The 23,795-nt window shown below is 39.4% G+C and overlaps 1 pseudogene; it reads right to left on the bottom strand.

Moving 5' to 3' along the window:
• LOC112834569 (coiled-coil domain-containing protein 22-like) overlaps positions 1–23,795 on the bottom strand; it is a 154,858-nt pseudogene that overhangs the window by 36,132 nt on the left and 94,931 nt on the right.

Consider the following 23,795-nt stretch of genomic DNA (forward strand, 5'->3'; position numbering starts at 1 on the left):
TGTGTGTGTGTGTGTGTGTGTGTGTGTGTGTGTGTGTGTGTGTGTGTCCTGGATGTTCATTCAAGATTGAGGAGATCTCTTTAGACTAGGCATCCCCTCTCTGGTCCCATGACTGGGCTGCATTTCCCAGACTACTTTGTTAGGTGCAGCCAGTGACTAAGTTCTAGCAAGTTTGAAATGTAAGCATAGGTAATGTCTGTTACCTGAAGCCTGGCCCATCAAAGGCTCCCTGCTCTTTCTGGCTACAATGGCTTGACGAAAACCCTCATGGAAGCCACCTGCTCGAGATGGAAGGAGGCTGGGTTCGTGAATCTCCACTAGAAGGGAATTGCCTATGATTAGAAACACCTGATTTGGACTTGAGACAAGTGAGAAACAACCTTCTATTGTGTTAAAAAAATTGAAGTTTGAGGGTTATCTATGAGAGCAGGTAGTGTGGCCTTGATATAACTCTATAGTGATATAATAAGATAAAGATTATACATTCTCATACCAAAGCACCCATTTGCTACAATAGCAGATTGAGAAATTCCCCCAGTTAGAATGTCAAGAAAGATACTTCTCAGCATGTTCTAGCACAAATTGCTAGAGAATTCATTCCTAACTCCTAGTGATCAGTTACTAATGTTCTTGTGGACCTTGTGGACTAGTTTCTACTCTGGTTTCTGAAGGAGAGAAGGGAGCCCAATTTCCTTTAATAAGAGAGCAGGGATACTTGATAGCTGGACCAAAAGAATATAATGTAGTGAAATGTAACACCTGCAAACTGTGTGCAAGGTGACCCCCAGATCTGCTGGATACACTTGTCCTGCCCCTGCTACTGAGTTGTCTTTGGGCCCAGTTTTTTCTGTTTTTCACTGACTACAGTCCAGGCCTCTTTTGGCAGAGCAATGTGTGTTACCTGTTCCCAAATGAGGATATTTGGGTCATGACATTTTCTAGGTTTTTATGTTATGTTTTTATGTGTGTGGCATTGTAGTAAGTGTTTTGTGTGCATTATCACATTCCATACTCCAAACCAAACTGTAATATAGTCCCACTATTATACCTATCCTACAACTGAGGATTTGTTAAACTTATTGGTGGTCAGCTCCCCAACTGGGAAGAAAAACAGAGTTAGGGAAAAAAAGAAAAGACAGTGTTCTCTTGGTTAGACTAGAAAACATCCCAGTAAACAAGAGAAGGGGAGATACACAAGGGGAGAAAGGTTTTAGCATGGATAAAGGAGGCTTGCCTTATATCAAACTATAAGTGGCTTTATAATGTCATTGTTACCGATTTTTAATTTTTAATGTAGCTTGATAGCTCATTTCCCTGATTATAAGGAATCCACTTACAGGAGAAAAGCCCTTTGTGTACCAAAAGGAAAAGTGAGCTTTTCTCAACCAAATCAGAAGCCTACAATTAATTATATTTTTTTAAGATTTTCTGTATTGATTTGAGAGAGAGAGAGCACAAGAAGGGAGGAGGGGCAGAGAACAAGGGAGAAACAGACTCCCACTGAGCAGGGAGCCCCAAGGTGGGGCTCAATCTCAGGACCCCAGGATCATGATCAGCCACCCAGATGCCCAGCCTACAATTCATTTTATACCATGCAAATAGTAGATGGGCATATTAAACAGAGCAGCTGGCAAATATATCCTCAGAAATGAGTGGAATTCCCTCTTCAAGTATACAGTTGGAGAACAAATTAAAGTGCCTGGCTACTAGCTTCTATCTTGTGACCCTAAGATGCCCTCCACACACGGCAGGATTGAGTTGAGCCACCTTTTCCTAGCTCTATTCCTCTTCTCTGCCATGCAGATGAGATGAAATACGGGAGTACTAAGGTTCCCTGCCTGCACCAGGGCCCCTCCTGTCTCTACCATACCCCACGGTTATAACTCCCAAACTCAGTACTTCACCACCAGCCCCCTCCACATCCCGTCTTTTTACCTTCTAGACAACACACTGGGTTGGTCTCAATGTTTTCTGTTGTTGCAGACCTTGGGTCTCTGTTCAGAAAGCGGAGGGGGAATAGGTTGCTTCCCTCAAGTTCTTTAGGAAAGAAAGTTTGTTCTCCTTCAAGCGTGTATCAGTATTTGCCACCAATCATAGCCTCTCTTTGTCACCACAGACCTTCCAATCACTGGGAAATTAGATCCTGTTACTGTGTGTGTGTGTGTGTGTGTGTGTGTGTGTGTGTGTGTGTGATAACTGTATCTTTTTTTCCTCTCCAAATATTTATAAGAATTTCGAGGGAGTTGACAATGGCAAAATCACCATCTCAAATAAGAAATTTAATTCCTTATTTTGAAAGAGGGCTTAAAATGTGTGACATTTTTCAACATAAATCATTATTAGAGAATTTAAGACCCTTACAATATTCCCTCTTTGATGTTCTTGCCTCTTGATCTGAACCACTTTGATCCTATTTAAATAGGGAAATGTCCAGTATTGCTCAAGAACATGCTTCTCTTGGCCCAAATAATCTGGCTTAGCTTCCTATTAAAAGCACTGTGAAAAACTCCAGACACCTGGTTCCTAATGGATAACTTCACATGAAGTGACAGGGAGCATTCTCCTGAAAGACTCAGGAACTCCCTTTCAGGAATGGGGTGAATTGAGGTTAATCTACATTTCTGAACCTATTCTCTGCATTGTTGTAGGCTGACACAGCTGCATTTCTAAGAGACAACCAAAATAATATAGTAAGGTACAATTGGAATGCTATTAAAAGCCAAGAACAGCCATCCACCGAAGCTGAAGAGAGAAAGGGAGGACTCCAGGACTCATTTTAATTAATCATTTGGTTTGGAATGAATAAAATCCCTCTAAACTTGGTAAGAAAGAAAGATCAACAGAGAATAAATGGTGTTTGCTATTTAGGAAATTGATACAAGCCCTTAATCTGGAGAACATCTGAGATGTCTTTGAGTCATTTGCTTTTAGTTTGCTTTATTTTTAAAAAGTAAACAAAATTGACTCTAATCATCTGTTTTTGGTAAAAGAGATGGTAATGCAGTCTGGGGGTTTCAAAGGTCTTTGCTAAGAGGGGAGTACCTCATTTCTGCTGTGAGCAACTTCTGTGGCATGCATGCGCTAGACCTCCCTTTGATGCTAATCAAAATCCCACAGTTCAGGCTCCATCTAGAGTATGGGGTGAAAGATAGAATTTTGTAATTATGCAACGCATTTGACCAATGGACATAACCAAACCAGAATGCTCCAACCCCAAACTGCACATTTCAGCTTGAATGATCCACTAATCTAGCTGGCACAGCGTATCTTAGTCACTTCCCATTTTATCCTCACAAGTCTATCCTCACTCCTCCCACCACCTTAGGTTCTGTCAGTCATCAAGCCATGAACATTCTTCCTCCTGATAACTCAGCTCCTCCTGCACATTCTCACTAGCACTGCTCGACTCAGCCTCTCACATGGGTTTTAACAATTCATACCTGCCTAACTAGCTTCTTTCCTAGTTTTTCCTCATCTGCCTAACTACCATTCTTCCCAGTGCTGCCAGAGTGATAGCACTGACTAACCACCCCCTCTTTATTGCTCCCTGTATTAAGCTTGCTTAGTCTCCATCACTGCAGACTTAAGTCAAAATCTGTAATGTGACATACAGTATCTTCTGTAATCTTGCTTCAGTCTGCCCTTTTAATCTCAGCCTCTTCCACACCCGCACACCTACTCCTGGCTCAGTTATATCAAATGACGTTTTTTGCTCTCTTAAGTCATTATCTATCCCTTCTGCTTAGAATATCTTCCCATCACCCATATTCAGCTCTTTCCCTTTCTAGAAAACTCTTATCCATATTTCAGATCTCAACTTGAATGGTCACCTTTATTGTGATGGGCTCCACTAGGTGAGGCAGATCCTTCCTTCTCTAGTCTCTCACAGTTGCTCTGCCTTCCTCTGTGATAGAACTGAACCTCTTGCATGATGATTATCTGAATGGAGGCCTATGAGCTCCAAAGAGCAGTGACTATGAAAGATTCAGGGCCTCCTGCATTCCAGTCCCCCCATATTTGTAGCCTTATCTCACCACACATAACTAATGTGCCATATTATACTAAATCACACCCTCCATATGCTTCATGATTTATTGCTTCTGTGTGATTAATTGGTGAGGCCATCTCTTCTATCTGGATAGCTTTTACTTACCAATGCAATTCCTATATTTTTAAGTCCAGTCCAAATATCACCTCCCCCTTCAAAATTTTCTCTACCCAGAAGCAGCCTCTCCTCCATGGAACCTCTATAAACCTCTCTTAAGTTTGACCTCATCTCCCTGGCAGTTTATCATTTTCTACTTTGTATCAAGCTCCTCTGTGTCCATGTCTTAGTTCCCCCATTCTAAATTAGTACCTTTAGTCCTTCATTAGAAATCACATCTTAGTCATCTTTGTTTCACCTTCATAGCTAATCTACTCCTTCTTATTTTCTTCCTGTCCTCAAGCCCAGCGAGGTGTAGTGAATGAATGAAACTGCATTAGTGATTAGCCATGTTGTTCATGCCATTCTCATTCTCATATTCCCCTTTTGCAAAGAAAGGGTTCATGACAGTAAGAGTGGGCTAAAAAATCATTAATACTAGAAAAGGGACTGAAGGGTGTCCTTTGGCATACACTTCTAGGTCTGGTTTACACCAAGACTTAGTTCTGTCTGGTCTGAGTGTATTGAAATGAGAGTTGAGTTTGAGAAGTTCTTTATAGATCTTGGATACCAGCCCTCTACCTGTAATGTCATTTGCAAATATCTTCTCCCCTTCTGTGGGTTGCCTCTTAGTTTTGTTGACTATTTCCTTTGCTGTGCAGAAGTTTTTTATCTTGAAGTCCCAAATGTTCATTTGTGCTTTTGTTTCCATTGCCTTTAGAGACGTGTCTTGAAAGAAGTTGCTGTGGCTCAAGACTTTAAAAAGAGAGCTATCCTATGACCCAGCAATTGCACTACTAGGCATTTACCCCAAAGATACAGATGTAGTGAAAAGAAGGGGCACATGCACCCCAATGTTCATAGCAGCAATGTCCACAATAACCAGACTGTGGAAGGAGCCAAGATGTCCTTCAACAGATAAATGGATAAAGAAGATGTGGTTCATATATACAATGGAATATTACTCAGCCATCAGAAAAGATGAATACCTACCATTGGCATCGACATGGATGGAACTAGAGGGGATTATGCTAAGTGAAATCAGTCAAGCAGAGAAAGACAATTATCATATGGTTTCACTCTATGTGGAACATAAGGAACAGAGCAGAGGACCACAGGGGAAGGGAGGGAAAACTGAGTGGGAAGAAATCAGAGAGGGAGACAAACCATGAGAGACTCTGGACTCTGGGAAACAAACTGAGGGTTACAGAAGGGAGGGGGTGGGGGGATGGGGTAACTGGGTGATGGGTATTAAGGAGGGCATGTGTCGTGATGAGCACTGGGTATTATACGCAACTAATGAATCATTGAACACTACATCAAAAACTAACGATGTGGGCGCCTGGGTGGCTCAGTTGTTAAGCGTCTGCCTTCGGCTCAGGTCATGATCCCGGGTTCCTGAGATCGAGTCCCACATCGGGCTCCCTGCTCCGCGGGGGGGCCTGCTTCTCCCTCTCCCACTCCCCCTGCTTGTGTTCCCTCTCTTGCTATGTCTCTCTCTGTCAAATAAATAAATAAAATCTTTAAAAAAAAACTAATGATGTATTATATGTTGGCTAACTGAACATAATAATAAAAAAAAAGAAATGAAAGTTGATAAAACTCTTACTGGAGAATAACAATCATCATAACTAACATATGCTTGTGTTTACCAGGGTCTGTGCCAAGCATCTTGTGTGCATTTGCTGATTCTTCATGCAACCTGATAAAGAAATACCACTGCTAATTTTACACCTGAGAAAACCCTTTGTAGTGAGGTTATGTAACTTACCTAAGATCACAGAGCTAAGTGGCAGATCTGGGAGTAAAATCCATGTCTATCTGACTCAAAGCTCAAACTCTTAACCAGGATGCTCCTGTTTTTAGAAGCTTTTCTGAAAAAAAAAATAGAAGCTTTTCTGTCAGACATCAGAACCCAGCTATCTTACCATAGTAGAAGAAGGAGAGTGGTAATATTCCTTTCTCTGGTGATTTATTTAAAACAGTTTCTCAACCTTAGCACTATTGACATTTTTGGCAGCATTAGTCTTTGTTGTGGGAGTCAGTCTTGTGCATTTCAGAATATTTAACAATATTCTAGTCTCTATTCATTAAATGCCAGTAATACTTCTGATCCTTTCTCCCACCCCCATTTCTGGCAACCAAAAATGTTTACAGATGTTGCCAAATCACCTCTGATGAGAATCATTTAATTTAAAGGAAAAGAACACTTCCCACCCTGTGCCCCTTGTTAGAACAGTATGTCCCAATCACAGTTTAAGCAAAATGTTAAATAAATGATATTGTAAGAGAAGGAACTCCTAGAACAGTTAATTTCAGCTGAGTGGTCATTAGGGCGGAATTTCCTGAGGTGTTTTAACATTCCTGCCTGTCCATGCAAAGGGTATCAGAACCTTGGACAGCGATTAGGGCAACAGATGGAGTAGCGTAAATCTTTCCTCAGGAGTTAACTAAGGGGGCGCTTGGGTGGCGCAGTAGGTTAAGCATCTGCTTTCAGCTCAGGTCATGATCCCACCATCCTGGGATCAAGCCCTCATTGGGTTCCCTGTTCAGCGGTGAGCCTGCTTCTCCCTCTCCCTCTGTTGCTCCTCCTGCTTGTGCTCTCTCTCTAATAAATAAAATCTTTAAAAAAAAATTAACTGAGAACCAGAGACATACCTAGGACATTTAGTCGATGTGGAGCCAACTTCCAAGATTTTTGCCCTGAAAAAATCCAGTTAAAACAGTCAGTGAAAGTGTTTTTTCAGAGGAATATCCTTAAATAAAACACTTTGAATCCAAACCACATTGAGATACCACCTTACACCAGTTAGAATGGCAAAAATTGACAAGGCAAGAAACAACAAATGTTGGAGAGGTTGTGGAGAAAGGGGAACCCTCTTACACTGTTGGGGGGAATGCAAGAAGATACAGCTACTTTGGAAAACAGTGTGGAGGTGCCTCAAAAAATTAAAAATAGAGCTACCCTATGACCCAGCAATTGCACTTCTGGGTATTTACCCCAAAGACACAGACCATAGTGAAAAGAAGGGCCATATGCTCCCCAATGTTCATAGCAGCAATGTCCACAATAGCCAAACTGTGGAAAGAGCCAAGATGCCCTTCAACAGATGAATGGATAAAGAAGATGGGGTCCATATATACAATGGAATATTACTCAGCCATCAGAAAGGATGGGAATACCCAACTTTTACATCAACATGGATGGAACTGGAGATTATACTAAGTGAAATAAGTCAAGCAGAGAAAATCAATTATCATATGGTTTCACTTATTTGTGGAACATAAGGAACAGCATGGAGGACATTAGGAGAAGGAAGGGAAAAATGAAGGGGGGGATTCAGAGGGAGAGATGAACCATGAGAGACTATGGACTCCAAGAAATGAATTGAGGGTTTTGGAGGGAAGGGGGGTGGGGGATGGGTTAGCCCAGTGATGGGTACTAAGGAGGGCACGTATTGCATGGAGCACTGGGTATTATAGGCAAACAATGAATCATGGATCACTACATCAAAAACTAATGATGTAATGTATGGTGATTAACATAACAATAAAAAAATTTAAAGAAAAAGAAACAATGTTGAGCAAAAAAAAAAAACTAATGATGTACTGTATGGTGACTAACATAACATAACAAAAATAAAATAAAATAAAATAAAATAAAATAAAATAAAATAAAATAAAATAAAATAAAATAAAAACACTTTGAGAGGAACTATGTGGGAAAGGAGGGAGGCCACCTTGCCATGGGAACAGGACCAGGTGTTTTAATGGACTGCTCAAACGTGAATTCTAGATTTTTTAAAAATTAGTAATAGGGGAAGCTCCTTTCCAAACTCCCCATCTGCCATTACTACAAAGAATGAAGGCATAGTTCCTGGCCTTGGATAATTCTGCTACTGTAACCAATAAAATATGACAGATAAGTAAAGTCTGAAGAAAGGGTGAATTAACTGGATTCACTGAGGGACTTTGAATTTTCTTTCAAGTTTTTGTTTGTTTGTTTTTTAGATTTTATTTATTTATTTGACAGAGAGAGAGAGATAGCAAGAACAGGAACACAAGCAGGGGGAGTGGCAGAGGGAGAAGCAGGCTTCCCGCCGAGCAGGGAGCCTGATGTGGGTGGGGCTCGATCCCAGGACCCTGGGATCATGACCTGAGCCAAAGGCAGACGCTTAACAACTGAGCCATCCAGGCACTCCTGCATTTTTAAAAGGGACAAGAGATGAAAAGTTAAGAATTTTTTTTTAATTTTGTATTTAAATTCAATTTAGTTAACATATCGTGTATTATTAGTTTCAGGGGTAGAATTTAGTGATTCATCAACTAAATTTTGATGTTTGCATACAACACCCAATATTCATTATCAAGTGCCCTCCTTAATGCTCACCACCCAATTACCCCATTCCCCCACCGACCTCCCCTCCAGCAATCCTCAGTTTGTTTCCTATAGTTAAGAGGTGATTTACCTCCCTCTCTGTTTTCATCTTTTTTTATATTTCCTTCCCTTTCCCTATGCTCATCTGTTTTGTTTCTTAACTTCCACATATGCATGGAATCATATGGTATTTGTCTTTCTCTGACTGGCTTATTTCGCTTAGCATAATACCCTCCTGTTCCATCCACATCATTGCAAATGGGAATTTTTTTAAAGTTCTAATGGTAGAATCACAGGCAATGACTTTGGAGTTCTTAGCCTGTAGTTGGATGTACTGAGGGCAACTTCTTATCAACACTTTAGATTTTACCTTGCAGCCATCACCCTGGTCTTCCTACTCATTAGATGAGATTTCATAATAAAAATGTAACTCTGAAGCTGACTTAAGTGTTGATCAACAAATACAAGCAAACCATGAAAAATACTATTTCTATGGCTTACTGTGAAGAGTAAATATAAGGAAAGGCAGCCTTGTATTTTCCTCATGGTAAGTACTCAGGCACATTTTTGAAGAATGTTGATTTTGAAACTTACTGGTGTAATGAGAACATTTTGGAAACGATACGGAAAAATCCTAGCTTCTCCCCTTACCAGCTCTGTGACTTGAGACATGTCACTCAATTTCTTTGAACCTCAGTTTTCTCCTCCATAAGATGAGAATAATAATACCTATATTGAAGAGTTGCTGAAGGTTAATGTGATTTATTTTCTCCTCTTTTTCCTTTTGGGCTTTTCTGTGCTTACCAGGAAGGGTATAAACTATTTAAGGATATTGCATATGATATTATTCCAGTAAAACGTGGTTTCTCTCCCTTTCTGTTTATTCATGGCTATATTCATTCAACCAGTAGATTGATTTTTCTCTGCTGCCCGCCAACAGTTACATACAGAAAGAAGTCCTGAATACTCCATCCTATTCACTTTGGGCAGCTTTTTCATGCACTTTGTGCTGCACAAATATCTGTTATTTTCTTTTATGCTGCTGTCATTTCTGTAAGACCCCACAAAGCTTCTGTTTTGTCCAAACAGGGACACCATTCAGATTTCATCTGTTGACATGCTTTGGCATCCTCTGAGAAGTTGGGAGGCAATGTACTGGGCTGTACACAAAGGACTGGGCAGGCAACTCCCTCATCTTTGTTACTCTATTCTCTGCCCTGGTCTCCCAGCGTTCTACAGAGTAACAGCCAGGATAGTTAGAACTGCCCAGAAAAATATGGTAAGAAAAGGAATTGTTTACCAAGATGATATTTTTGAAACCAAGGTGCCATTTAAATAGTGTTTGGCTGAATTCAAACTTCACTGGGGTCTCTGTTATCTCAAAAATGCATTGTTTTAGTTGAAATTAGAGCTACCGTTCGATCCAGCAATTGCACTACTGGGTATTTACCCCAAAGATACAAATGTAGGGACCCGAAGGGGTACGTGTACCCCAATGTTTATAGCAGCAATGTCCACAATAGCCAAACTGTGGAAAGAGCCAAGATGCCCATCGACAGATGAATGGATAAAGAAGATGTGGTATATATACACAATGGAATATTATGCAGCCATCAAAAGGAATGAGATCTTGCCATTTGCAACGACATGGATGGAACTGGAGGGTGTTATGCTGAATGAAATAAGTCAATCAGAGAAAGACATGTATCACATGACCTCACTGATATGAGGAATTCTTAATCTCAGGAAACAAACTGAGTGTTACTGGAGTGGTTGGGGGTGGGAGGGATGGGGTGGCTGGGTGATAGACATTGGGGAGGGTATGTGCTACGGTGAGCGCTGTGAATTGTGCAAGACTGTTGAATCACAGATCTGTACTTCTGAAACAAATAATGCAACATATTTTAAGAAAAAAGAAAAAGAAGAAGATAACAGGAGAGGAAGAAAGGGGGAGTATGTCAGAGGGGGAGACGAACCATGAGAGATGATGGACTCTGAAAAACAAACTGAGGGTTCTAGAGGGGAGGGGGGGAGGGGGATGGGTTATCCTGGTGATGGGTATTGAGGAGGGCACGTTCTGCATGGAGCACTGGGTGTTATGAACAAACAATGAATCATGGAACACTGCACCAAAAACTAATGATGTAATATATGGTGATTAACGTAACAATAAAAAATCCTCTGCCCAAAAAAAAAAAAAAGCATTGTTTTTGCTTTTTTGTTTGTTTGTTTTGTTTTGTTTTTCTCTTCTAAGACTTGTGAGGACAGCAAACAGCATCTCTCAGTAACTGTTTAAGAGAAAGCTGTGCGCAAATGATCCAATCAAGAATTCGGCAGAAGACATGAACAGACATTTCTCCAAAGAAGACATCCAAATGGCCAACAGACACATGAAAAAGTGCTCAACATCGCTCGGCATCAGGGAAATCCAAATCAAAACCTCAGTGAGATATCACCTCACACCAGTCAGAATGGCTAAAATTAACAAGTCAGAAAACAACAGATGTTGGTGGGGATGCGGAGAAAGGGGAAACCTCCTACACTGTTGGTGGGAATGCAAGCTGGTGCAGCCACTCTGGAAAACAGTATGGAGGTTCCTCAAAAAGTTGAAAATAGAGCTACCATATGATCCAGCAATTGCGCTACTGGGTATTTACCCCAAAGATACAAAGGTAGGGATCCGAAGGGGTACATGCACCCCAGTGTTTATAGCAGCAATGTCCACAATAGCCAAACTGTGGAAAGAGCCCAGATGTCCAACGACGGATGAATATATAAAGAAGAGGTGGTATATATATATATATATACAATGGAATATTATGCAGCCATCAAAAATAATGAAATCTTGCCATTTGCAACGATGTGGATGAAACTGGAGGGTATTGTGCTGAGCGAAATAAGTCAATCAGAGAAAAACATGTATCATATGACCTCACTGATATGAGGAATTCTTAATGTCAGGAAACAAACTGAGTTTGCTGGAGTGGTGGGGGGTGGGAGGGATGGGGTGGCTGGGTGATAGACATTGGGGAGGGTATGTGCTATGGTGAGTGCTGTGAAGTGTGCAAGACTGTTGAATCACAGATCTGTACCTCTGAAGCAAATAATACATTATATGTTAAAAAACAAAAAGAAGATAGCAGGAGGGGAAGAATAAAGGGGGCGGAAATCTGAGGGGGAGAAGAACCATGAGAGACTATGGACTCTGAAAAACAAACTGAGGGTTCTAGAGGGGAGGGGGGTGGGAGGATGGGTTAGCCTGGTGATGGGTATTAAAGAGGGCACATTCTGCATGTAGCACTGGGTGTTATATGCAAACAATGAATCATGGAACACTACATCAAAAACTAATGATGTAATGTATGGTGATTAACATAACATAATAAAAAAAAGAGAGAGAAGGCTGTGAGAAAAACTTCAGAACAAGGAGGCCAACAGTCTGTTTCAATCCAAATAACCTATGAATTAAGGGTGATTTTAAACATGAGTTCCTTGGATCTGCAGGTTTCTATAAGAATGCCTATGAGGGGCCACTTCAGAAAACCATGTAAGGGACCTGAGTTTGGGGCTCCAGGCCCTCCATACTTACTTAAATCAGAGAAGCTCAGAGTTAATCTATTTTTAACATATTAGAATTATTCATGAGATTTTTAAGAAAACAGTTGTATTACTAAAAAGACATTTGAACATATTTGAAGTGGTACCTTTGGGGTTTTGTGTGGAAACCACCAATCCCTCCCTAGACTGGATGCATTTGTGGTTCTTCAAAATCAGTGACTTAAATAGAGACAAAAATGCAAAGGATGTTCAGGGGAAAGAATGAAAGTGGTCAGAACTTGGAGGGGTCCCTGAACTAGAAAATTTCTGGAAACAAACAACTGCTTTCTGTCTTTTTCTTCACAACACAACTCAAAACCATGGTATTCCTCACTATCATCACTTCCTACACCTCTCATTCACAACTTAATCCACTCTTACCTGACTTCTATCTCCATTGCACTACTAAAATCAAAGGCCTCCTAATAATTAAATGAAATAAGCATTTTTAGTCCTTATCTCACTTGATGTCTCACAGCAGCATTGGATACTGATGGCCACTTCCTTCTTGAAACCATTCTGATTCACCAGACTTCATGGTCCCAAGTAGACCATGTGGTTGTCCTTCTGCCTCTGATTTATCTTCCGTAAGGATTCCTTCTTATCCCATCCCATCAATTCTGTCCTGGGTTCTATTGTATCAGTGTTCTGTCTTCTTTGGGGGAACTCATTCACTGCCATGATTTTAATTACATCCAAGTGCTGATGACTCTAAAATGTTTCTTCCAACCCTGAGCTGTAGACCCACAAATGTTCATTTGTATTTCTCATAGACACCTCAATTTCAAAGTGGCCAAAGTCTATTTCATCATCTTCCCTATAACCTAACCCTACATTTTTAACATATTCATCACTACCACCATCTGCATAGTTGCCCAAGCCAGGAACCTGAACACCATTCTTGACTCTAGAATCCTCAACTGTCACTTCCTTTTCCTCCTCCCTCATGTTTTAATAATCATGGGGGCATCGTTTGATTCCTATATTTCTCATAGATTTCTGCTTTTCTTCTTCCCCACTTCCAGTTCTTAGTTTAGCTCACTCTCATCTATCATCTGAATGACAGCAATGACCTCCTAGTTTGTCTCCCAACAGTCAGTTATGCCTTCTTCAATCCAGTCTCCATACTTCAGGCAAATTGATCTTTCTAAAACACGAAGTTAATTAGACTTATGCTTTAATACCCTTTAATTGTTCCTCACTTTTCTTTGGTAAATTCAAACACTTTAGCATGGTTTATAAAATAGTGTATAAGATTATTCCAGTTTAGCTCTAAAGCCTCATTTTAGTAATCTGTCAAAATCTGAATTTATACATTCTCCTTGTTCTATGGCCTTTTGATGTGTTACTCCAGCCTTTAGCTAGAATGGCCTTCTCTTAGTTCTTTACTTAACTAACCATGACTTAGTCTTGAAATCTCAATGTACACATTACTTCCTGCAGGAAGTGTTTCCTAATTCCCCAAGCCTTGGTAAATTTCCCACTCATGTGTTTCCACACCCATTCTTTCTTTTTGTATATGAGTGCTTATACCATTGTATTGCCATTGTCTGTTTACCTTTTTTATCCCCCATCTAGACTGTAAGCTGGAAGAAGACAGAAATCTGTTATATCCCTAGCACTTAGCATTGTGCTTGACATTCAGTAAAGAATCCCAATGAATGAACAAATTCAATGGCCCCTAGAGTACAAAGGAGAATGTGTCTTAGTAATCTGAAGATAGGTAACATTTGAGGTATATAAAAGGAAGGAACTAAAAATAGACAAACAATGGGAATTTGGTTCCAGCATAAAAGGGATCATTTAATATCATTTGAAGTAAAAGCCTTGTAAATCATGTAAAGACAAGATATGCAAGATTAAAGATTTCTGGAATTCACCACATAAATGTGAAACCAGATTGGATTTTTTTAACTGGACATCGGGGCTGATATGGAAGAATAAATGTTAGATAGGGAAAACTTAAAAATTAACAGGGACTCCCAAATATAAGCCCTGTGACTTTAGTGGGTATAGTGCTCAATCAGTAAATACTCCACAAACACCTTCCACAAGCATGGGCTATGCTGGGTCCTGAGAATTCAGAAATAGGTAAGCCATATTTCTTGATTCATTGAGTTTACAACATTGAGAGAAAACTACCACCAACAACAAGAAGGAGCCACTGCACTGAACCAGTAAGCACAAAAACTAGGAATGAATACTGGAGTTGAATACAGAAGGGACCCACAAACTCTACGTTCCAGGAAGACTTCCTAGAAGGGATGACAACTAAACTAAGCCATGGAGGACAGATGACTAGGATTTAACCTGACAAAGAAGAGAGGTAGGGGAACTTTAGGAAATTCTGGGCAGGGAAAGCAGCAATCACAAGGCTAGAATCAAGGAAAAGCATGGGATGTTCAGGAATGGTAAACATACCCATGAAAACAGTCATAAAGTTCATGGAGAGTGGTGGGGGATAATGAGGATGAAAGGCCAGTAAAACTCAGACCTCCACCACCATGCTAAGGTGACTAAAGGCACTGAGAAAACACCAACTTTTTAAAGGTGATTAGTAACAAATCATTGCAACTTTTAGCAAATCCCTCCAACTGATTGGAAAGTAGAGAGATTAGAAGAGGCAGGGTTTAGAGGAGGGTTAAGGCAACGATCCAGGGATTTTTGGGTAACTTTAAACACAAATGGCTGACTCATGCAGTTGATGGAGTATGCGTGGGTTGGTGGGGTGGGAGGTGGCTGTGTGTATGTGACAGGTGGATATGAGGAAAGAGAGGAGCTGAGGTACAATCTGTACTTTTCCAAATCCTGGCTTTTGTCACGAGTGGTGCCTTAGCAATCTTATTCTTCTGCACAGTTTGAAAAGGTCAAATTTCTGAATTAATTCCATGAGGTGAAGGGCAACTCCAAGAGAAGATAATGAAGCATATTACAGGAAATTAAACAAGGTATTTCTTACTCTTTAAAATGACTTTGTGCTACCTAAGTAAATTCATCTGCCAGGTTTCATCTTGTCTCTTCAGAGCACTTCCTAGGTGCTAGGGCAGTATCTTTCCTCAACATATTATATATGAAATATTAAAATTCCAGGTAAATTCAGAATGCTAAATCAATGCATTTGTTAAAATATCAATACAACATGAACATCTGGCTTGTTCCCTTCCCTGAAAAAAAAAAAAAGTCTTCCTGAATGTTCCTGGCAGATCTGTCATCTCTTCCTCAAGCCAAGTGACAAGTGAGTTATACAACGGGGCTTCAAAAGGTTCTAACCATATTGCACAGCAGATGCTTTGAAACTATTATTCAGAGAGTCTGCCCAGGCCCCCTATTGCCCTTTGATTCCCTTGAAGCAATTTATGACCTACTCTCTCTTTGCATCAGTTACATTATGACTACATTAATCCAAAAGATGCATTAACCTCACCTCTACTTCAATTTCTCTGAATCCCCTCAACACACACACACAGGTACTTCACATTTCACCACCCATATATACACATTATGCTCTTTCATAGATTGTCTAAAGCAGGATTCTTTCAGAAATGTATTAGTACCAAAATGACTGGTTTGATATATACTGAACTTTTACCTAATTCACTAGTTCTGGTCCTTTCTGCTTTTGTTCCACTATAAATCCTGCAGCAGCCTTCATTTTGGAGGATAATGATCTTTCTTCTCATTTCTATTTAATCTTATTTCCCAATCAATCTCACCTTAAAATTAACCTGGGTTAGCACTTCATATGATGCTCACCCTATATAAAATTCTATAGATTGTCCTTAGATCCACATTTCAGAGGTACTCAATAGTGTTCATTATAATGTTACTTTCAGTGAAATCTTATCTTTGACATATTGAGACTACAAAATACTTTGCATTTATAGATCTTGCTGAATTCATCAGTATTACCTATACAGCAGCAAATCATAAAAATTAGAGTTGGAAAAGTCTTATTAGGACTGAGAGTCCATCCCCAGAGGCTATGTGAGAATGTTACTTATAATTCAAAATTTATTATGTCCCAAAATGCACTAGGCTCTTTACAAAGAGTTGGACAGAGTCAGAGTCTAAGTCATTTACAATAATGCACCATCACCCTGTTCATTTTTCTCTTTAAAAGACTCCACAGATGAGGTTTCTAATGGTTCCCACCAATGATGATGCTATGGCTTGATAAATTTTTCTGATGAGAAGTCTTCCCTGGTATCTAGCCTATGTACTCATTTGAAGAGAAGCTTAATTCACATTCCACCATTAATAATCAGGAGCAAAATAAAGCCATAGGATATGAACACTGGAAGTAACTTCTCTCAGAGTTTCATCTAATTTCCTTTCTTATCTTGAAGCAGGACAGAAGAAAACCAATTCTCAGTAAGCATTGTCTGCATATCTTATAATAACCAAATAATTGAATAATGTCTCCATGCTCTTTCTCTTCTCCCTTCTCTTTCTCCCACTTTTGATAAAGATACATTTGTAAATATACCCATCACTTAATATAATACATTACTCAGGGTTTCACACATGGTGAGCATTCAATAAACTTTTGTTAAGTGTATGTATAATAAGACAAATATGACATTAAATATCGATAAGGTAAATATGAGGAATGCCATTCCTATGGAGCATTAACATTTCATCCTTGTCACTTTGTCACATCCTTGCCAGGAAGGCATCGGTACCTTCACTTTACAGATGAGGAAACAGGAACTGGAAGAAGATAAAGAATTTTTATCCCATGGTCTAGTAAGAGGTGGGGCCGAGGGTTGGAACCCAGGTCTAACTACAAAGCCCAAGCTCTTCACATCATAGCAGAATGAATCTGAAGCAATGAGTCTGGTAGTATATTTATAATTCCTAACTTTTTATTCCAGAAGCCACTGAAACATAACAGTGGTACCTAATATATTTGAGCCTTTTCACTGTCCCAAACACTGTTCTAAGCACTTTATGTGTGTTATGTCATTTAAATTTAGTGCAGTCCTAAGGGAAAACTGAGAAGTGGGCAAAGAGGTCAAATGCCACAGCAAGTAAGTACAAGAGTTCAGATTTGAATCCCTATATCAGATGTCGGAGATTGCTTGCCCATAATGTCCCTACACAAGACACCTCTGGATCTGAAACTGAAGTTCGTTCTTTCTTTCTTTCTTTCTTTCTTTCTTTCTTTCTTTCTTTCTTTCTTTCTTTCTTTTTCTTTCTTTCTTTTTCTTTCTTTCTTTCTTTCTTTCTTTCTTTCTTTCTTTCTTTCTTTCTTTCTTTCTTTCTTTCTTTCTTTTGCTGCATCCCATAGGTTTTATTTATTTATTTAATTTTTTATTGTTATGTTAATCACCATACATTACATCATTAATTTTTGATGTAGTGTTCCATGATTCATTGTTTGTGCATAACACCCAGTGTTCCACGCAGAATGTGCCCTCTTTATTACCCATCACCAGGCTAACCCATCCGCCCACCCCCCCTCCCCTCTAGAACCCTCAGTTTGTTTCTCAGAGTCCATAGTCTCTCATGGTTCATCTCCCCCTCCAATTACCCCCCCTTCATTTTTCCCTTCCTACTATTTTTTTTAACATATAATGTATTATTTGTTTCAGAGGTACAGGTCTGTGATTCATCAGTCTTACACAATTGGGAAAAACTAAGAGCTTTTCCCCTAAGGTCAGGAACATGGCAGCGATGTCCACTATCACCACTGCTATTCAACATAGTATTAGAAGTCCTAGCCACAACAACCAGACAACAAAAAGAAATAAAAGGCATCCGAATTGGCAAAGAAGAAGTCAAACTCTCACTCTTTGCAGATATGATAATTTATGTGGAAAACCCAAAAGACTCCACCCCAAAACTGCTAGATTCATACAGGAATTCAGTAAAGTGGCAGGATATAAAATCAATGCACAGAAATCAGTGGCATTCCTATACACCAACAACAAGACAGAAGAAAGAGAAATTAAGGAGTCAATCCCATTTACAATTGCACCCACAACCATAAGATACCTAGGAATAAATCTAACCAAAGAGGTAAAGAATCTGTACTCAGAAAACTATAGAATAGTAATGTATTTTAATGTACAGAAAGCAAGAAATAAATGTATGGATGAAAAGCAGAGACTCGGGGTTCCTGGGTGGCTCAGTCAGTTAAGTGTCTGCTTTTGGCCCAGGTCGTGATCCCAGGGTCCTGGGATGGAGCCCCACATAAGGCTCTCTGCTCAGGAGGAAGTCTGCTTCTCTGTCTGCCCCTCCCCCCACTCATGCTTGTGCTCTCTCTCTCCCTCTCTGAAGTAAATAAATACAATCCTAAAAAAAAAAAAAAAAAAGCAGAGGCTCTTTTTTTTTCAAATGTGTCTGCACTAGATTTTCAATTTTTTATATATCAAATTGTTATAAATGTTGGCATAGCAGAATAATTGAATGTTTGGGAAAGACCAATTCTTAGGTGTGCTTTTTAAAGAAAAGAGTCATTCCAAACCCTGCTGACATGCCACTCTTTGCATTTATAGGAAACATGCCTAAGATATCATCTTTAGAGGGTGGAATTCATAGTCGCCTGTGACCTGGAAATGCTACATTGTTCATTTCCTTGGAAGGGTTTGCTTCTGGTTGTGACACACTGCATAAATCCATCATATTTTTATCAGAAAGTAGTACTCCAATTTAGACTCCTGAACCCAAACAATCATACTATGCCCACAGATAAAAGCTGACACGGAAGAAAACAATTAGCTCTTGACCGAATTTAACAAAGATTCTCTCCCACCATCTTCACAGAGCCAGCTCATTACATATGCCCACTTTCCCAGGCCAGTTTTTATATGCCAAGATAGTTGGGAAGTCCAAGAAGTTGTTCACCTTACATAGTGAAGAGCTTAAGTGGCACTTATACCAATTACTCCTTTCATTTAATAAATACTGGGAAGTCATCTTGGTTGTTCAGCCTCCAAAATGACAAGAATCTGGGAATAGCTCAACAGCTGCACAGAACTTGCTCCTAGGGTCTGGAATGCTCCTCCCCCAGGTCTGCACAACTCACTCCTTTTTCTCTTTCAGAGCTTTGCGTAAACATTACTTTATCTGTGAGGCTTACTCTAATAAGCTCATTTTAACCCACCACTGCACTCCTTATCTCGTTCTTAAATGCTATTTCTCAGTAGCACTATTACATCTGACTTTCTATACGTGTCTCCCACACTAACATGTAGATTCCAGAAGGGCAGGGAGTTTTGACTGTTTTACTTGCTGCTGTATCTCCAGTACCTAGAACAGTGCCTGGCCCATAGCAGGTGCTCAGTAAGTATTTGTTGAATGAATGAGAGAATGATAACCCCCAAAAATAAGTTTGAAACAGTTTTGGTATATCCTATAATGTCCTGGATTTATATCAGGGATACAGTTTACTAAGAGGTTTATTTTCTTTTCCAAATAATAGTAAAAATGTTGTTAGGAATATCCAGCATGTTTGTTCAAAGATCTCAAAAGTCCAAGAACCTCAAAAGTTGCAGTGATTTGTGTCTTAGTCTTGATCTATCATGGTCTCCAGCAGAGTGACCTTGTCCAAATCACTTAGATTCTTGGAACCTCGGTTTTATGGGGATGAAAATTAAAGAACATAAATAAAAACTAAGTGATGCTTGGTTTTGTTCGATACTCTGAAATTTTTTTGGTTTTGTTCCATACTCTGAAATTCTATGATTCTTTCTATGATTTCTATGGTATTTTCTTTCTTCTATCCAGTGTATTAAACATTTTGTGTATATAGAACATATACCGGTTGATTAAAAAATCTAGACAAATAGAACACTTGCTCCACAGATATGGAAAATAAGGAATCAGGAAGATCTGTTATCTGGGCTTTTATATAAAAGTTTTTATGGGAAACTTATGTGAAAGTGATTTAAAAAGTCAAATGTTTTAGCATCCTTGTCATTACCTCTGCCATTGACAGTTCTGAATTTGTGAATTATACCCTACACAAGCACGGCTCCAAGATTCTTTTTTTATCCAGATTACAAAGTCACTGAATTGTCTTTTCATCTGGGATGCTCCATTGAACATACTATGCAATTTTTCAACACCGTAATTTGATCTGAGAACATCTGCAAAAAATCTGGAACACATTTTTCCCCTTCTCAGTACTTGACTTCAAGCCTCACATATCAGACGTTCTTCCACAGTTTCTGTGACATATTATTGGGCAAACCATCAGCAACACTTCTGTTTTAGAGAGTGCCAATATGAACAGAAAATGAGCCAAATTAGCATCACCATTAACAGAATCTTAGTTACTGCTCAACCTATGGATAAATCTGTTCTTTTAGAAATAATAATCTGGTGGCATTTTCCCCACTGTTATTCTTCATTTGAAATTGTTTCTTACATACAATCAAGATCACTTCACTCACATACTTATTTTCCCAAATAATTGAAGCCTCCTGGAAAAAACAGCAAGGCTCTCCCTGGGTCAGTGTTTCAAAACGTAAGGACGTTCAACTGAACATTCACATTTTACCTTAATCACACACAAGCAACACCTAATGTTTACCTTCTCCTATTGTCTTCTTTCATTTCGTGCCTTTTGGTCTTCTAGGCCTCATTTTCTCCTTTCCACAGAAATTTGGCCAGAAATGCCGCCATATCCTTTGATTCCCCTCTCCCCATTTTTCCCTTTCCTTTTTTATTTGCATGTTGTTACTCATTTATTTTCATCTTATTTTCTTGTGGATTTCTAGCTATCTCCTACTTTTCTCTGGTCTTCCTATGTATCCTTGGAGGATTTTATTTTATTTATTTTTTGGTTCTGACAGATTGGATGACTTAAACAACAGAAATTTATTTTCTCGCGGTTCTGGAGGCTAGAAATTAGACACAAGGTGTCAGCAGCGTTGGTTTCTTTGGAGGCCTATCTTCTCTCTGTATCTTCACATGCTGTTCCTTCCATGTGTGTCTGTGTCCTAATCTTTTATCCTTATGAAGATAACAGTTATATTGGACCAGGACTTATCCGTGTGACTTCATTTTACCTTAATCACCTCTTTAAAGGCCTTATCTCCAAGTACAGTCACAGTTCTGAGGTGCTAGGGGCTAGGATTTCAACGTAGGAATTTGGGGGACACAATTCAGTCCATAATTGGTTCCCTTCTTTTCTTCTCTCCTTGATTATTCACCTACTATTTTTCCATGCCTTTCTATTTTATTTTTATAATTTATTTATTTATTCTGGTTTCTATTCTTTAGACCCATCCCTCTTTCTTGCCTCAGGGGCAATCTTATTCCCACTGCTCTTCAGAGACGCTCACCTCCAAGAATCCCAGAATCAACAAACCCTTTTGGCTTTTAATCTTGAGACCAGAGAAGGGAGCTAAAGGAAAAGATGTGAAAGTGATCACGTATGGCTCCTCCACCCGGGACCAGATGCTGGGAGGTCTTATCCAGCCAACATTGCCACAGCCAAAAATGACAAGGGAGACAAAAAGTCCAGGCTGCCAGATTTTAAACGTTGTATCTGTTTCCATGAAGGGTTAGAAGTGTATTATCAATTCTGTTCCTTTTAAACTTACTGCTGATTCATCACACTTAATAACTGGGCACAAATATATCTGTTCTTTCACTTCCACCATCCTTACAGAAGGAAAAGCTACTAACCTTATCATTACCTATAGAAACACTGCTCAGTGGGCGCCTGGGTGGCTCAGTCAGTTAAGCGACTGCCTTCGGCTCACGCCATGATCCTGGAGTCCGGGGATCGAGTCCTGCATCGGGCTCCCTGCTCAGCAGGGAGTCTGCTTCTCCCTCTGACCCTTCCCCCTCTCATGTTCTCTCTCTATCTCATTCTCTCTCTTAAATAAATAAATCTTTTTAAAAAAAGAAAGAAAGAAAGAAACACTGCTCAGTTATGGTGCAGCCACAGAACTCTAGAGAAGCTCTTTAGAGGTTTTCTTACTCAGGGGTGTGGTGGCAGCAACATTCGTCCCTGACCAACACTTTCTGCTGTAGGAGTCCTAACTCTGTTCTTTTGCTTCAAGTGTTTGTTGAATCTGAGCCTTCATTCTTTTCCCCAGTCTAGAGTACAAGAGAGATGCTGCTGCCCCAGAGACATCTTGTGCTGTGTTCAGTCAGTTCTGAGTTTACCAGCAGGCAGAAAAAGCATATGCTTAGGGCACTCTGCAAGGCAGGATCATCAAAAAGATGTTTGAAAGAGTTTTACATTTAATAATGACATCGCTCCAGAAAAGCATTAAATGAACCATCTTTGGGGAAAATATTCCAACTTAATGGACTTCCTTACTTTTATTTTACATCTTGGTATTATTATTTTATAATTTTTAGTTACATATCTTGGAAGAATGGGCACAACATAAGATTCTCGGTGCTACTCTAATTGTCTCAGTCTGACTTGTTTTATATTTAAAATGCAATTAGAAAGTAGACATTATTTATTGTAATAAGCTTGAATACAGCTAGTATTTTAACTACCCTTGAAAAGAATTAGTTTTCAAAAGCCATTAAATTTAAGGCATTGAGAAAAAGCATGATTCAGAATATTCATTGGCTCTGGTCTTGAACCATTTTTATTTCATTGTGGATTGTACATGTATTTTTCAAACTCCCTTAAATTCTTACTTATTGATGTATCTCTAAGTATTTAGTTCGTGGGAACCAATCCAACAAGGATTTCAAGGGTGCCTTGTCAAGGATTAAAGCCATAGAATGACAGCTCAATCCTTGGCCTGACCCCATTAGGAGGCTTCAGTTCTTTGTAGATACCAGGACATATCCTCTCCCCATTAGAGAGAATTTAAAGAACTCCAGGTTAAGAGTGGAAAAAACAAAAACAAAAACAAAAACAAAAACAAAACAAAAACATCCAATTAGCCTCTTTGCCCTCCTTGGTCTGGTAACTGAGTCCCAGCACTGGTAAACTGCCAATCTCCTAGCCCCTCTAGGATTGTAGCCTCTCTCCCACTCTTACCAAAGGACTTGTTTCCAATAACTGCACTATAATGTCTCTTCACAATAGAAGCTCATTCAATATAAAGACACCACTGGGAAGGACTTATGGCAGGTATTAGCCCCATTTTCCTAAGTATCTTCTACCAGTTCTACCAGTGAGGAAATTGAAGCTCAGTGACCTGCCCCAAATCCCATCTGATTTGGAATATATTGTCATTATCTGAGTTCTACCCTTTCACCCAAGCAACACCCTGTCCACTGCTTCTTGTTTCCTGCTTTCATAAAAAAAAAACTGACACCTAGTTAAAGCAGTAAATTTCAAATGAGATTTAGACACCCAGGAATTACTTAAGAGCAAAAAATTAGAAAAAAGAGACAAAGCAGCTGGTTTAGACATTAGAGCAGTTCATGCCCTTGGATTCCAATAGACTCCTTGCTTCCTTCTGCATAAGAGTGACCTTGCCCCACTCTTGCCCTTATCATATCATTGTGATATCATATCACTCATAAAAGGTCAAGTTGAGAGTCTAATACTGACTCTTTTCCATACAAATTGAATGTGTCTTTTGTTCAATTTTTCTTGCTTAGCAATTTACAGTACAGTTTTCATGTTGAGAGCTGTGAAGCTCACAAAGTAAAGTAAATACTAGAAAAATTTAAGAATCAATGTTGCATTTACTGGAATGCTGCTTTTGGTTTATCTATTTTCCACTCAAATGAACTTTAAAT

The sequence above is a fragment of the Callorhinus ursinus genome, unplaced genomic scaffold (assembly GCF_003265705.2).
Source record: "Callorhinus ursinus isolate GAN/ISIS: 27379988/994484 unplaced genomic scaffold, GSC_fseal_2.0 scaffold17, whole genome shotgun sequence".
In the NCBI taxonomy this organism is placed as follows: Eukaryota; Metazoa; Chordata; class Mammalia; order Carnivora; family Otariidae; genus Callorhinus; species Callorhinus ursinus.